Raw genomic sequence first — 17,633 nt, forward strand, 5'->3', positions numbered from 1 at the left:
AGAAATATAGTATATCAGAATTGTCCAGCCAGAATTGTGAATAAATGTAGTATATCAAAACTGATCAATTACCCCCTGCGAGTATAATTAGTATATCAGAACTGTCCAGTTGTTGTGCAAAAGATAAAATACAGTGGGCCACTCACTCAGTCCAGGAGAGATGCCATAACAGGGTAACCCCCAGCATAGGAGACATATGCAGCATGTACTGAAGTCTAATAAATCCTTAAGCAGCCTGCCCAACTGTATCACATGCAAAGTGTGGGGTGTTGAGTAACAAGAGGTTAATCTGGCACAGTCCCACTGTATGGTGCAGAGCAGGCAGCATGTACGGGATTATGGGGGCACTTGCACAGCCCTCCCTGACCGCACTCCGTCTCTCCAGCCGCGCCAGAGGTCGCCCTGGACGTCAACAAGGGAGCCGGGAGGTAAAGGCTAGAGCTGCATGATGGAGGAAGGAGAGCAGCGGCGGCACCCACGGCAGCTCAACAGCGGGAGATCCCGCGGACACTCACCCGGGCCCAGGCAGGGACATGCGGGACACACAGCAGACCTCCCGGGATCCGGCTCCACATGGCGGCAGCAGCAGGAGCGGGTGCAGGCAGCGTACAGGGTGCAGGGCGGCGGCCGGATACGATCCTCCAGCGTGGTGAAGCCGGAGAGCTGCGTCCCTCGTGGCAAGGTAGGCCCAGGAACTCCGCACACTTAAACTGTCCGGTCGCAGTGAGAAAGGGACAAACGGGTCCCAAATCAGCACAGGGGCCCCTCCACACCCTCAGACAGGTATTGGGGCAGCTTTTAGGCACAGGGGGGACACAGGATAGGTCTGCAGGATAATAAAGCTGGAGAGCCACACAGCCTGTGTGCTACTCCATGTCTGCTGAAGCCACGCCCTCTAGTCTTAAGTTTTAAGTTCAAGATACTCCTGCACCAGAATATTTAATAATCAGTATTACTGATCAGTAGTACTATAGCCCTGACGAAGCTTAGTGAAGTGAAATGCGCATAGGCATTGCTGTGCGATGTCTGTACTGTTCTTAATATGTATGTTTAAATCCTGTTTTATCATGACATAATCCATCAAAGAGGTGATAAGAAGGACTGATAATATAGCATAATTGAACAACACTGGTTTTATACATGTAAGAATGTGAACCCACCACCTTGAAAAAGCTGCCACAGAGCAGCGAAACGCGTTGGTCTTGATCCCATTCACCCAGAGGATCACTTACCATCATAACAGCCTGAACCAGCTCCGGGATTCATCCACTAACAGGTGCAACTGGCACAATTCTTTCCAGCCATACAGTCATTAAAGACTGCAACACTGAGGTTCTAAAATCCGCAATCAAACTGAGGACTGTCAGTCATCTAATACCAAATCCGGTTAATGACATCTTCCTTGGGCGGTGAGCATAAGAACTAACCTCCTAAAAATCATCTTCTTTTGGAACTGCAGTGTTAAACTATAAGGTGGAAAACCTAAGCTCTCAATGGAATATTAAAGGCAGCTCCATACCGAGAGCACCTTAGGAACGGGCACATATGATGGACTAATTGTGTAATATCACATTCCAGTGGGTGAGACTTTTGTTTTCAAAGATATTTTTATCCATTACATGATGTGTAATCAGGGCCGTTTCTAGCCAATTTGGCTCCCAGTGCGAGATTTAAAAATGCGCCCCCCCCCCCCATTCACATAAGAAAAAATGCCCCCCCCCCCCCTAGATATAAAGAGGAAAAGTATGCGCGCGCTCCCGGCAAGGGGGCATGACCTCGTTAAAATGGGCGTGGCTTTGTTAAGATGGGTGTGGCCTCATCTGATCTCATCATCACGGCCACCACACGATAAAAAAAAAATCCTCATTTTACACATTACAGCAGGCACGCCACCCCATTTTACACAGCACGGCAGGCAAGTGTCCCCATTTTACACAGCACGGTAGGCAAGTGTCCCCATTTTACACAGCACGGTAGGCAAGTGTTCCCATTTTACACATTGCGGCAGGCACGTGCCCCCATTTTACACATTGCGGCAGGAAAGTGTCCCCATTTTACACATTGCGGCAGGAAAGTGTCCCCATTTTACACATTGCAGCAGGAAAGTGTCCCCATTTTACACAGCACGGTAGGCAAGTGTTCCCATTTTACACATTGCGGCAGGCACGTGCCCCCATTTTACACATTGCGGCAGGAAAGTGTCCCCATTTTACACATTGCGGCAGGAAAGTGTCCCCATTTTACACATTGCAGCAGGAAAGAGTCCCCATTTTACACAGCACGGCAGGCAAGTGTCCCCATTTTACACAGCACGGTAGGCAAGTGTTCCCATTTTACACATTGCGGCAGGCACGTGCCCCCATTTTACACAGTACAGCAGGCAAGTGTTCACATTTTACACATTGCAGCAGGAAAGTGTCCCCATTTTACACATTGCGGCAGGAAAGTGTCCCCATTTTACACATTGCAGCAGGAAAGTGTCCCCATTTTACACAGCATGGCAGGCAAGTGTCCCCATTTACACATTGCGGCAGGCACGTGCCCCCATTTTACACATTGCAGCAGGAAAGTGTTCACATTTTACACATTGCGGCAGGCACGTGCCCCCATTTTACACATTGCAGCAGGAAAGTGTCCCCATTTTACACATTGCGGCAGGAAAGTGTCCCCATTTTCCACATTGCGGCAGGAAAGTGTCCCCATTTTACACATTGCGGCAGGAAAGTGTCCCCATTTTACACATTGCGGCAGGAAAGTGTCCCCATTTTCCACATTGCGGCAGGAAAGTGTCCCCATTTTCCACATTGCGGCAGGAAAGTGTCCCCATTTTACACATTGCGGCAGGAAAGTGTCCCCATTTTACACATTGCGGCAGGAAAGTGTCCCCATTTTACACATTGCGGCAGGAAAGTGTCCCCATTTTACACATTGCGGCAGGAAAGTGTCCCCATTTTACACATTGCGGCAGGAAAGTGTCCCCATTTTACACATTGCGGCAGGAAAGTGTCCCCATTTTACACATTGCGGCAGGAAAGTGTCCCCATTTTACACATTGCAGCAGGAAAGTGTCCCCATTTTACACATTGCAGCAGGAAAGTGTCCCCATTTTACACATTGCGGCAGGAAAGTGTCCCCATTTTACACATTGCGGCAGGAAAGTGTCCCCATTTTACACATTGCGGCAGGAAAGTGTCCCCATTTTACACATTGCGGCAGGAAAGTGTCCCCATTTTACACATTGCGGCAGGCACGTGCCCCCATTTTACACAGTACAGCAGGCAAGTGTTCACATTTTACACATTGCAGCAGGAAAGTGTCCCCATTTTACACATTGCGGCAGGAAAGTGTCCCCATTTTCCACATTGCGGCAGGAAAGTGTCCCCATTTTACACATTGCGGCAGGAAAGTGTCCCCATTTTCCACATTGCGGCAGGAAAGTGTCCCCATTTTCCACATTGCGGCAGGAAAGTGTCCCCATTTTACACATTGCGGCAGGAAAGTGTCCCCATTTTACACATTGCGGCAGGAAAGTGTCCCCATTTTACACATTGCGGCAGGAAAGTGTCCCCATTTTCCACATTGCGGCAGGAAAGTGTCCCCATTTTACACATTGCGGCAGGAAAGTGTCCCCATTTTACACATTGCGGCAGGAAAGTGTCCCCATTTTACACATTGCAGCAGGAAAGTGTCCCCATTTTACACATTGCGGCAGGAAAGTGTCCCCATTTTACACATTGCAGCAGGAAAGTGTCCCCATTTTACACATTGCAGCAGGAAAGTGTCCCCATTTTACACATTGCAGCAGGAAAGTGTCCCCATTTTACACATTGCAGCAGGAAAGTGTCCCCATTTTACACATTGCGGCAGGAAAGTGTCCCCATTTTACACATTGCGGCAGGAAAGTGTCCCCATTTTACACATTGCAGCAGGAAAGTGTCCCCATTTTACACATTGCAGCAGGAAAGTGTCCCCATTTTACACATTGCGGCAGGAAAGTGTCCCCATTTTACACATTGCGGCAGGAAAGTGTCCCCATTTTACACATTGCGGCAGGAAAGTGTCCCCATTTTACACATTGCGGCAGGCACGTGCCCCCATTTTACACATTCCGGCAGGCAAGTGTCCCCATTTTACACATTACGGCAGGCAAGTGTCCCCATTTTACACATTCCGGCAGACAAGTGTCCCTATTTTACACATTCCGGCAGACAAGTGTCCCCATTTTACACAGTACGGCAGGTGGTGGTGGGGGGGAGAGAGAGAGGGAGAGGGGCTGACTTACATTTGAAGGGGTTCTTCCCGCTCTCCAGCCGTCTCTCCCTCGTCTGCGCAGCGCTGGCCGTCTTGGCTCCCCCTTCTCCCTCCTCCCGAGTGCCCAGCTCGGGGGGCGGGGTTTCGCGGAATGACGCGATTGCGTCGTGACGTCACGACGCAAACGCGTCATTCCATGAAATCCCGCCCCCCGAGCTGGGCACTCGGGAGGAGAGGGGAGGGGGGTTTGAAAGTGCTCAGGAAGTGCCGCGGCGGGCGCCCCATGCGGTTGCACGGCTCGGCCGCTGCAAGAAACGGCACTGTGTGTAATATGTAGTGCTTTTACTATTATTAAATTATATTAACAATCCACATAAGCATTCTGTTTGTATATAAGCACTGCTTTGGGTTCTTGTTTTTATTGTATTGCGGAGACTATCTCCATTAAGCAGCTGTTAGGTAGAAGTAATCCATATCAGCGCCTGTAATTATCCCTTGGTATAATTCTATGTGAGAAGGGGAGGCTTATCTCTGAGTGTCATGCTCTAATTCCTACACTATTATTAAGCATATTATTGGAAGCTTTATTAAATAGTTATTTCCAACAGTCCCTGTCTAATCTATCATTTGTGTGAGACACACGGAATATTGTGATACAATTCCCGAGTCAGGAGATTGATTTGGGGGTACCAGATAGACCGATGTTTATTTGCCAATAATTAAATATCATATATTCAAACAGTGGCAGCTCATATTAATTTTAGTGTATAAGAACAAGCCATTAAGAAGCATGGGAATGCATACCTGTGCTATTTAGGGCAATACGAGCCTGATATTTTTGCAGGAACAGGCATTAGAATTGTTATCTGGACACATGAGGAAGAATTAATACAGCAGCATTTCAGTCTGCCTCAAATGTAAATGTGTAAGGAATAAAGATACATATGCTATAGTAGCTTAAATAAGAGCTGGAATTATCCAGCATCCAGAGAGTAGGAAGATATACCATCATCCAGCAATTTAAAGCAGGAATATATCTCACATTACAGCGTTCCAAACATCTCTATTATGCTATTATAATTTATAAAGCAACAGATGTTAAATTTTGATTACTGAATAAAGAATTTGCAAATACCGTGCAAATATTGCTACATTTGTAACCCTCTATACATATCACTGGCAGAAACAGTGGTTATTCGAAGAATCATAAATAAATCTGTAATTTCACAGGTATTTGATCAATTTACAAAATAAAGACTGCGTACTTTCTTTTAAACCACCTTTATTCACAAAAAAATTATTTTGTTTTCTACACGTTATTCTGTCTCTATCAATTTAATATTTCACTCTACATGACCCCCTTAAAATAGGGGGACAGATAATACCTCATATGTGATGACAATAAAGAAAAAAATACATCACATATGGGTATTGAAATTTCCTCTTGATTTTATAAGGTTATTAATAAAGTTTCAATAATGTTATTTCTAAGAAAGAAGAATGAATTTTCTTGTGGAAGGGAAAGAGTGCTGCTATTAAAAGTGGATTCCTTTTTTCTCTTTCAAGTTTGTGTATGACGTAATCTTAGCCTGCGGGCAGGAATTTACCAGATTTATTACCTAAGGTATAAAATTTCTGTTGGAGTTTGGTGTAAGCATGCTGCTGTATACGGGTAAAGAATAATTTTTGGAGTTGATTGCTAATCGAGACTAGTTCACGTTTCAGAAGACGGGAGGGTCGAGATCTATTTAGATACTCAACTTGAAGTAAGCGACATTCTAAATCCTCTTGCTGGCTTAAAAACTGTCTCTTTAGTGTAGCCCCCATATGGATAGTCAGCCCACGAAGAACTGCCTTCAACGCACACCAGTGGGTAGGGACTGATGTGTCAAGGGGGGCATTCATAGCTATTAAGTAGTCAAGGCATCAGATAGGGCAGAAGAGGCGTCGGGAGAGGACAAAATATAATCCGGTAGTCTCCAAGGACGGGGAGACATCTTAGAACTCATAACATTAAGACCAAGTCACCGCTGCATGATCAGACCACACTACGGGGAGAATAGTTGATCGGAACATATGTTGTAAGGACCACTTATTTAATAGGATTAAATCTATATGGGAATATGAGTTGTGAGGATGAGAAAAGAAGGTATAGTCTTTAACCATTGGAGACTGTATGCACCAAACATAGTAAAGATGAAATTCTGATAACAGTTGTCCCAAGGGAGCATGGGGGTGTAGCCCTCCAGAGGGTCCCCCAGAAGACGTGGACCTATCTAACTTTTCATCTGGGACCATATTGAAGTCTCCCATAAAAACTGCATGGCCTTTTTGGACCGTCTGTACGGTCTCAAACAATTTACACAGAAAGGGGAGCTGATTGGTATTCAGGGCATATAAAGAAACAATCGTAACAACTTTGTCGTTCAGTTTTCCCACTAAAATTAAGTACCGCCCATCTTTATCCGGTAATTGGGAGGTGAGCTCAAAATGGACTGTATTGTGAAATAGGATAGCAACTCCATGCCTTTCAAATGGGCCATTAGCATAATAGCCAGTGGGGTATCAAGAGTTAGAGAAGGCAGGAGGAGCAATAGACGAAAAGTGTGTCTCTTGGAGGCCAACAACTCTAGCTTTTTTCTCAATGAAAAGTAAGGCTTGGCGTCTTTCATTAGGGGAAAAACTTAACCATCTGGGATTCTGAAATGGAATAGTCTAATGTAATCAGGCTCCCAAGGGAAGGAAAAGGACAAAAAGGAATAGGAAAAAAGTGAAAAGGAGAATAAGATAGCATAGAAAAAGAAAGGGAAGAGAAAAACTGAAATTAGCCCTACAACGAGGGCCACAGTGTTTGTTGCCTCAATGGGTCCAACTCAAACAGTAATAATCAAATAAAGTGAAACGCATCCAGGTAGGATAAAGAAATAACATAATATAATATACTGACCATAGATTAGAACAGGCATTCCCAACCACGGTCCCCAAGGCACACCAACAGTGCAGGTTTTAGTGATATCCAGGCTTCAGCACATATGGTTAAATCAAAATAACTGAGGTACTAATTAAGTCACCTGTGTTTAAGCCTGGATATCACTAAAACCAGGACTGTTAGTGTGCCTTGAGGACCGAGGTTGGGAAACACTGGATTAGAACAAGGAGAAAATAGCGATTCATATTAAACCAAGGAGCAGAGTTCAACATAAAACAAAATAAGACACGAACATGATGAGGTTTGCGAGCTGGAAACCCAGGAGAGGTAGACATCTAGAACACAAACCTGAGGGCAATACAAACACATAGTTACTAGAAAACGAATGAAAACTACTAAAGCAGGCTCTGATCTCACCACTCTGATGACAGCAATAACACCCCTAGTTAGAGGAGAAGCAGAAGGTCAAGAGCAGCAAGCAAATAAGTCTGTAGTTACAAAACCCACAGGTCCGTAAAGGATATCAAAGAATCGGCACAACTGACTATAATCTTAACGGGGGAACCCCACCTGTATTGGATATCATTGTCTCGTAAAGCAGAGGTGATAGGTTGAAAAGCACGTCTCTTATCCAGGGTGAACGGAGATAAATCGGGGTATAGATGAAGGCCTCCCATAATGTCGGAGCCTTCCGCTTGTTGAGCAGCCTTAAGGATATCCTCTTTAACATGGAAGAAGTGGGCTCTCAAGAGGGAATCTCTGGAATAATTAGATGCATATCCACCTCTCGGCTTAGGCAGACGGTGAACTTGATCAACAACCAAGTCTTGCTCTGTAGCTGAAGGGAGAAACTTCCGGAATAATTTGGTGACAGTCCTTCAACTCTGACGGTGCAACGTAATCGGGAATGCCTCTAATCTTAAGATTGTTTCTCCTTGATCTGTCCTCAAGGTCAGCAATATTTTCACACATTGAGGACACCTCTGCTTGCAGCTCCGCATGAGAAGACAGGAGGTCATTATGTGACGCCACAAGTTCCTGCATGTTATCCTCCAAATGGTTGGTCCGACCAGCAATGCCGACTATGTCAGTCCTGAGTGTTTGGATGGAAGATTCTAGGCCTGACAAAATGTAACGGAATGCAGTGAACATTGTGAACATAGATTGAGTTGTTAGAGGAGCCTGGGGGTCCAAATCTAACCCCAGAGTTGCAAGTGTAGTTGGAGCAAGGGATTTGGACGGGGTAGAGGGAGTGAGGGAGTGCACAGAGTTAGAGGATTTCTGACTTGAATTGGAGACTTTAGGAAATCATACTGGAGCAGGCAACTGGGGGATCTCTTCATCGGTATGTTTGAAGAAGCAAGATAATCCTGTGAAGAGGCGAAATCCGTAGTATAGAAGCCAAGAGTTAGCGGTATGACGGTCAGTATTCGATGATCACTGCATGAGTGGAGAAAAATATCAACCCATCAGGGAAGGAGGGGTGCACTTACGCCATGAAGACCATCGTAGGAAGAAACAAGATGTAGTCAAGGCCTGGAGAAGTGTTGTACGCACTGATGAGCAGCAAACAAAACCAACCACAGGACACTTCAGCAACGGAAGCTGGAACCACACTTGTAGAGAGCCTGGATACAAATCTGCCAAATCCCCAGGGTTAATGCTGACAAAGGTCTAGCCTCCGTACACATTCTCCCAGCGAAGCCTCCAGCAAGCACTGCTCTGGGCCTCTGTAGCACTGTAGCTCCCGGCTGGCAGTAAAGCGAAACAGAGGGACAAGTCAACACTCCGGTGCCCAGCCGCGGCTCCGGGAGGGATCCCCAGTTCTATTGTGGATATGTTCTGTGCCGCGACTCTCCACGTTCTGCAGTGTGGTGCAGGTCCAGAATGCAGGATCCGGCTCACTTATCAGGTGCAGGCAGCAACCCGCAAAAACGGCAGTGCCGTCCTACGTCTCCGCAGCAGGATTGTTAGGGAGAGGTTTGGGCAGCAGCAGCCAAGCAACTTCCTCCCTGCCGACCACTCCTGTTGTGGAAAAACACTGGGGTCACAGTGAGGACCGTTCTCCAAGTCCCCAGTCCCCACCAGGGTGCACAGGGTTAATGGAAGGGGCAGCCCAGATGAGCACAGCTACCTGATTAATACAGTGGGCAGGCAGGCTGGGAGCTTCCCAGCAAGAAATGCAGCCTCTGGAGACTGGGAGGCAGCCACCTCCAGGGAGCCAGAAAAGTTCCCCAGCACAGAGGTCCGGGGACCCGCACTTCTGGTCGCGGGTGATCAGGAGGGAGAGTCGCAGCAGGTGCCCCTGTGAAGAGGGCCATCACTGAGGCTCTCAGCGTAGGCGGCCGGCCAGGGAGCGGAGGACTGCAGGGGGGGCACAGGGAGGCGGACCACGGCCTCTGGGGGACAAGCCGCAGGTGCGAGGCTGCCATAAACCACTCCTAATCCAGGCCCCGGCTTCAGCAAGGAGTACAGGCCGCAACCTGCAGGGATGCTAGGAAGCGTCCCACGGCTCCGCGGACCTGAACTCCCTAGAGGGAAAGGTACAGTGGGGTAAATATGGCAGGGCACCAGCGGGAAGGAGTCCTCAAGGGAGTCAGGGAGAGGGGTTTAAGGAACGCCAGCCAGAAGTACTTTGCAGCCGCGTCCAGCCTTGATGTCCGCCAGGCCACGTCCCCCGTGTGGATTAATAGATTGACACTGTTAAGGTAGCCATCGGATTGATAGGTACAAAAGGATGACACAAAAAATTATCTACTTTTTTTATTTTGGGGGGGGGGGCAAATGTTGTTTATTTCATGTTATGTGACCACCATCTGTACAAGCGTATACCCGTGCGGTCTCGTTCCGCTCCCCAGAGGTTGCTATTGTCAACAGATGTCTACATGGATAGTAACTCAAGCAAATCTTGAGAAAACATGTAAAATACCCCCCAAAAAGTGTTGACCATTCTCAGGTCAACTTTTTGCACCTGTCGACCTTAAGCAGTACCAATCTAATACATGTTGAAATATACATTGTCGCTTTATCATGCGGATAGCATTGGAAAGCTGGCTTGTTGTCCTGGAAAGCAGAATATTTCTCCGGCAGGGTCCACAGTTTATCCACGGGATATGATGAAGCAACAGCGGATTTGCACCAATCGGTCAAAGCTTTTTGGCCTCCCAGCATGCAACGGGCCCATCCATATATCCCCACCTCCTGGCTCAGGCAAATCAGTTCTTTGTTTGGTGCGGCAGGAGCTGGACCATGGTCAGAGGGCTGCTGTTTTTTTTTAGCAGCCCTAAGCTTTCTTATTTTATTTTTATAGTCTTACTATTTTTTCTTGAGTGATCTTTCTAAAAAGCATCTTATATGTACCTTAGAAAGAGTCGCTCCAACAACTCTCCGCAGGGTTGCGACAATGCTTACCCACGAGTACAGTGCTGTTTCGGTGGACGTCTGTGTTGGATATACTAGCAGGTCCAGCAGACATTACCAGGCTTTGGCCGGAGCACAGGGAGAAGGTAAGGCATCGGTTCCGCTTTGAAGGGGAATACGGACACAGCTGCACTGTTTTGGGAGGAGACTACCAAACAGTCGCTGACGCGGTTGCCACCTCAGCTGCATCAGCGCTAGGCCTTAGGGATCATAGGCTCCAGGAATAGTATGAGCGCACGATCCCTTGGGTTGATGTCAGCAGTGGAGAGTCAGACACTCTCCTGGTCGCCCCTCCCCTTGGATCATGACCAGTTTCCTCCGAGTCTCCCACCATGAACTGTTTTCCCGATTCTGTCTGAGATGCTGTATACGAAGTGGCATAGGCGGCTGTGTGACTGGTGCGTCTGTGTTCACTGAGCATCTGTGTTCACTATAGGTTCATGGAGCGGTAGTGTAGACTAGTAGCGTCTGGATCCACTCAGCGTTCGCAAATGTATTGATCGGTCCTGAAAGCGGGGTGAGTCTTCCTGTATACCACTCTACTGAGTATGGGTAATACAGCACTAAGTCTCTATCTATCTTTTGAGTACGAATAGTTAGATAAATGTCTACTGCATATGAGTCTGTATACTATTATTGTTGTTTCTTTCGCTATGCGTCTGAATACGGTAGATCTTTTTAAACATGATTCAGTAATATGCTCTCCTACATACTTAAAATGTATTTGTAGTTGATTATGTGCTCTGTTATACAATCTGTTTTTATTGGCTGTTACAATCACGTGATCTTGCTTTTAAAAACGTCAGGATCTGCTTATGGCGGCATAACTTGAAAAAGGAGCAGTGCATGCTCCGAAACGCGTTGTTTGACGCTTCCGTTCATCGTTCACCGACTACAGCATCAGACACTCCTTGTGAAGCACTGGACGAGACGACAGCCGGGCATCTTCTGCAGGGTATGATCGGACCTCTCTGCTCCTCGACAGGTTTCCTGCATGTATCTGTGACTGCCAGCTGTATTTTAGATGAACATTTTATTCTGTATCATTAATTTTATAGTAAAATAATCTTGTGTCTACTCCACGATGGTGAGGATTATCTATTATTCCATTCAACATCGAGTACAAAGAAAACTTTGATGTGAACGCCAGAGAGAAACAAAATGTAAGTGTGTTTCCAATCAGCTTGAAGTTGTCACTGTGTTTCCATTTAAAGAAACTGCTACATGAATGCGAGACAGAACGAGAAAGTGAATGAGTTTTGTCCAGTTTTCAGTATGAGCTGATATTTTATAGCAAATAGACTAAATTGTCATTTGATAAAGGTGTCCTACCTATACTGTTAAAGAGACCATCAGGCGCATGTGGACAGTTCCTTTTTTCACACTTAAGGCTTTTACTATGGAGTAAGGTGCCCTCCTGTTTTCCTTCTACCAGCAACATCAATGGTGTCTAGGAGCGCGAAGACTAGAATAATGTTTTTCTGTTCAAATGTGCTCATATTGCTTATTATACTAATGTATAACGTGACTAACTGCTAGTGTGATTGCTGTCTTGACTATATATTCTGTCAGTGTTTTTCTATTCCGATCCTCAATGCTGGTGCATAGCAGGGTAGGGTCGGATTGTATGTCACTTTAAAAAGCTTAAAGTGATTACAGTGACAAATTGTGTAGTACACTGTGTAAGTGTTGATTATTTATCATGTCTAAGAGCGGCAAAGGTGAGAAAGATACACGCACAGCAAAACCAATGCTCATATCATGTTTGTTTTGCAAAGCTGGGTTAACCTCTCAGGATCTGGTTCAGGATGGCTTGTGTGCAAATTGTTTTAGCTTTCACCAGGGTCTCTTGAAAAATACAAGGCAGATTCAGGTGCAGGTTGATCCCCCTTGGGCTATGTTTGCACGAACATGATCCAGTATAGCTGTGCGGATAATTCCAAATCCTGTACCAGGGATAGGATACACAATTAACCCTTACATGCAGCTTCCCACCTGCGGTTTATCACTTCCAGCAACAGCCTCTCAAAAGAAACAGGCTGATGATCCAGTGGTAAGTAAATCTTCATCCTCACAGGCTACACATGTTTCAGATGAGGATTCATTGGAGGATGAAAGCTCAATAAACTCTGGTCTGGCATACGAAGAGGAGGAGGAAGGTCTCAGCTCAGTGGATATCGCTAAGTTAATTAAGGCAATGAAAACCATTCTATCCTTAGAGGAAGCAGCAGAGCCTGTGTTAAAAACCAAGGCACCTGTGTTTAAATGTCCCAAAACAGTTAAGACTGAGTTTCCAGGGTCAGATCAGCTGACGGAAATCATGGAAGAGGCTTGGGCTGCGCCCAGTAAGAAGTTTAGAATTCCTAGGAAATAGAATTCCAGTTATCCTCTTCCAGCTGGGGATTGTTTAAAAAGGGAGGTGGCTCCCGAAGCAGATACGCATGTGATTCGATTAGTGCGAAAATCTACATTACCTCTGCCTTCAACATCATTAAATGATGTCACGGATAGGAGAGTGGATGGTTTTTTAAAAGCCATTTTTTCCCTGTCTGGGGCAGTCATGAGACCAGCCATGGCTTCAGCTTGGATGGCAAAGGTAGTGGCTGCCTGGGCTGATGCACTGGAAGAGGATCTTTTAATGGCATCTAGAGAGCAAAATTCCCATTAAAAAAGCACCAATAAAACAGGCTGCGATGTTCTTGTAAGAAGCAGCAGTGAATATGGGTACTATTGCCTCCAGGGCATCAGCTTCAACAATAGCTACTCGCAGAGCAGTTTGGCTACGTACGTGGAAAGCTGTTTTATAATCTAAGAAGGTTTTGGAATCTTTGCCTTTTTCTGGAGATATTTTCACTTGGTAAAGAATTAACAGATATTTTGGAGTCAGAAGCAGACTCCAAGAAGGTAAAGTTTCATTCCACATACAAATTCAAACCTATAGTTCCAGCTTTTCTGCCCTTTCGGTCTCAAGGAAAAGCTAAAGGAAAAAGTGATGGCAAGCAGCCCCAATACAACAAGTCTGGTAAGACTAAAAAGCATTGGGCTACCAGAGTACCGTTGGTAAAACAGAAAATAAGCCATCAGCCTGATGGTGCGGGCCTCCATATGGGGGATCCCAGGTGGGTGGCTGACTTCTACAGTTTGCACAGATCTGGTAGCAGTCTACAACCGATGCCTGGGTGCAGGAAGCGGTATCTCTAGGTTATGCATTTGCCTTCAAGAAGCATCCTCAAATTTTTTTTTTTTGTACCAGCCCGTCTCGGGTAGAGACAAAGACCTGGCCTTTGCAAGAGGCAGTTCAGAAATTGCTTCAGTCAGGAGTAATAATTCCAGTTCCTCCTGCACAACGAGGACAGGTAAAAACCCTATCCTCGTTGTGCAGAGGGAACTGGAATGACTACTCCTGACTGAAGCAATTTCTGAACTGCTACTTGCAAAGCCCTGGCCTTCGTCTCTACCCGAGATGGGCTGGTACAAAAAAACCTTCGAGGAGGATGCTTCTTAAAGGGAAAAGCATAACCTAGAGATACCGCTTCCTGCACCCAGGCATCTGTTGTAGACTGCTGCCAGATCTGTGCAAACTGAAGAAATCAGCCCCCCTACCCACCCTGGGGTCCCCTTTTTGGAGTCTGTTTCTGACTCCAGAATATCTGTCAATTCTTTACCAAAAAGAATATTTCCAGAAAAAGGCAAAGATTCCAAAACCTTTTTGGATTCTGAATCGGCTTTCCACGTACGTAACCAAACTGCTGTGCGAGCAGCTATTGTTGAAGCTGATGCCCTGGAGGCAATAGTACCCATATCTAATGCTGCTTCTTCCAAGAATATTGCAGCCTGTTTAATATGAGCTATATGGTATTTTTGCTCTCTAGAAGCTGAAAAATCCCCCTCCAGTGTATCAGACCAGGCAGCCACTGCCTTTACCATCCAAGCTGAAGCCATGGCTGGCCTTATGACTGCCCCAGACAGGCAAAATATGGTTTTTAGAAAGCCATCCACTCTCCTATCCGTGACATCATTTAATGATGTTGAAGGCAAAGGTAATACAGATTTTCGCACTAATCGAATCACATGCGTATCTACTTTAGGAGCCACCTCCCTTTTTAAACAATCCTCAGCTGGAAGAGGATCATTGGAATCCAATTTTTTAGGAATTCTAAACTTCTTATTGGGTGTAGCCCAAGCCTCTTCCATAATTTCTGTCAGCTGATCTGACCCTGGAAACTCAGTCTTAACTGTTTTGGGATGTTTAAACACAGGTGCCTTGGTTTTTAACACAGGCTCTGCTGAATCCTCTAAGGATAGAATGGCTTTCATTGCTCTAAATAACTCATCTATATCCACTGAGCTGAGACCTTCTTCCTCCTCTTCGTATGCCGAAGTAGAATTAATTGAGCTTTCATCTTCCGATGAATCCTCCTCTGCCTCATGGAGTAGCCTGAGAAGGTGAAGATTTACTTACCATCGGTTTATTAGCTTGTTTCTTTTGAAAAGCTGCTGGTGGAAGTGATATACTGTAGGTAGGGAGCTGCATGTAAGGGTTAATAGTGTAACATATTCCTGGTACAGAAGCTGTAGGAATTATCCGTTCAGCTATACTGGATAAGGTCTGTGCAAACATAGCCCAAGGTGGATCCATCTGTACCTGGCGTTGTACAGGGATCAGCCTTATATTTTGCTGAAAACTAAAACAATTTGCACACATACCATCCTGAACCAGATCCTAAGAATACAGTTTTGCAAGACAAACATGATATGAGTGTTGGTGTTGCTCTGAGTGTATCTTCCTCCCCTTTGCCGCTCTTAGACATGATAAATAATCAGCACTTTCACAGTGTACTACACAATTTGTGACTGTAATCACTTTAAAAACTTTTTAAAGTGACATACAATCTGACCTTACCCATGCACCAGCATTGAGGATCAAAAAAACAAACTGACAGACATATAGTAAAGTCAGCAATCACACTAGTCAGTCACGTTATACATTAGTATAATTAGCAATATGATCACATCATCAACTACAAACACATTTTTAAGTATGTAGGAGAACATATTACTGATCATGTTTAATCAGATCTAACGTATTATCATATGCAATAAGCACTTATCTAGCTATTCATACTCAAAAAGGTAGAGATTTAGTGCTGTATAGCCCATACTCAGTAGAGTGGGATACACGGAGACTCACCTCGCTTCCAGAATCGATCAATACGTTAGCGAACGCTGAGTGGATCCAGATGCTACTAGTGGACACTGCCGCTCCTTGAACCTATAGTGAACACAGACGCTCAGTGAACATAGACGCACCAGTTACAAAGCCGCCTATGCTGCGACCGGGTCCCCTCATGCACAGCATCTGGGATGGAAGCGAGAAAACAGTTCATGGCGGGAGACTCTGAGGAAACTGGTCATGAACCTGGGAGAGAGGCGAAGAGGAGAGAACCTGAATCTCCATGCTGACATCAACCCTAGGAATCGCGGCCTCATGCTATTCCTGGAGCCTATGATCCCTAATGCCTAGCGCTGGTGCACCTGTGGTGGCAGCCGCATCAGCTACTGTTTGGTAGTCTTCTCTCAAAACAGTGCAGCTGTGTCCATATTCCATCTAGCTAAGCAGAACTGATGCCTTACCTTCTCCCCGTACTCCTGCCAGAGCCTGGTAATGTCTGCTGGACCCGCTAGTATATCCGACACAGACGCCCACCGAAACAGTACTGTACTTCTGGGTAAGCATTGTCGTGGGTAAGAGTTGTTGGAGCGACTCTTTCTAATATACATATAGGACGCTGTTTAGAAAGATTACTAAAAAAATTAGTAAGACTATAAAAATAAAATAATAAAGCTTAGGACTGCTAAAAAGCAGCAGCCCTTCTGACAATGGTCCGGCTCTTGCCGCACCAAACAAAAAACTGATTTTCCTGAGCCAGGAGGCGGGGATATATGGATGGGCCTGTTGCATGCTGGGAGGCCGGAAAGCTTTGATTGATTGGTGCCAATCTGCTGTCGCTTCATCATATCCCATTGTTATCCAGTGGATAACCTGCGGACCCTGCCGGAGAAAACACCTATTAAGGCTTTTTTAGTACCTGTGTTGGAAGACCAGCACAGTGGAGGCGGTGCTTGACCGTAGCCCCTCCCCCAACTCTGGTCACCAGTCTTCTGCAGATTTCCCACCCTTGAGCTGCCTCACTCTCCCTCCTTTCCTCAGAGACCCAGGCAGCCATCTTACAGCAGGCAGGAAGCAGGTCTCTGGGAACGCTGGGCTCAGTTTCCCTATAAAAACGTCTGTAGCACACCAGGTTTTTACAATTACCAGGTTTCAATCAATCCTAACTGCTTCAAAACAAGTCGAGTAGTTGATGCATGTGTTCAGTGTAGTGATATTGTATATTTATCTGCATTGTATGTAACTGTGTACTAGTTCTGTCTGACTTTCCTTTCAGCTATATCATATATATATATATATATATATATATATATATATATATATATATATATATATATGTTATTTCTATACCCTGTACACAGTTGCTTTCAGGGCTATTTCTCACAGCACATACTGTCAGTGTTCAGTCACATACTACACTATATTATTATTTCAGAGTGTACGGGCACCCATATTGATATAATAACATGTCTAACATAAAGTAGAGATGTGCACCGGAAATTTTTCGGGTTTTGTGTTTTGATTTTGGATTCGGTTCCATGGCTGTGCTTTGGATTCGGACGCGTTTTGGCAAAACCTCCCTGAAATTTTTTTGTCGGAATCGGGTGTGTTTTGGATTCGGGTGTTTTTTTTTCAAAAACAGCTTAAATCATAGAATTTGGGGGTAATTTTAACCTATAGTATTATTAACCTCAATAACCACAATTTCCACTTATTTCCAGTCTATTCTGAACACCTCACAATACTATTTTTAATCCTAAAATTTGCACCGAGGTCGCTGGATGACTAAGCTAAGCGACCCAAGTGGCCGGCACAAACACCTGGCCCATCTAGGAGTGGCACTGCAGTGTCAGACAGGATGGC

This window comes from Pseudophryne corroboree, chromosome 1 (genome assembly GCF_028390025.1).
Source record: "Pseudophryne corroboree isolate aPseCor3 chromosome 1, aPseCor3.hap2, whole genome shotgun sequence".
NCBI classification, from domain to species: domain Eukaryota; kingdom Metazoa; phylum Chordata; class Amphibia; order Anura; family Myobatrachidae; genus Pseudophryne; species Pseudophryne corroboree.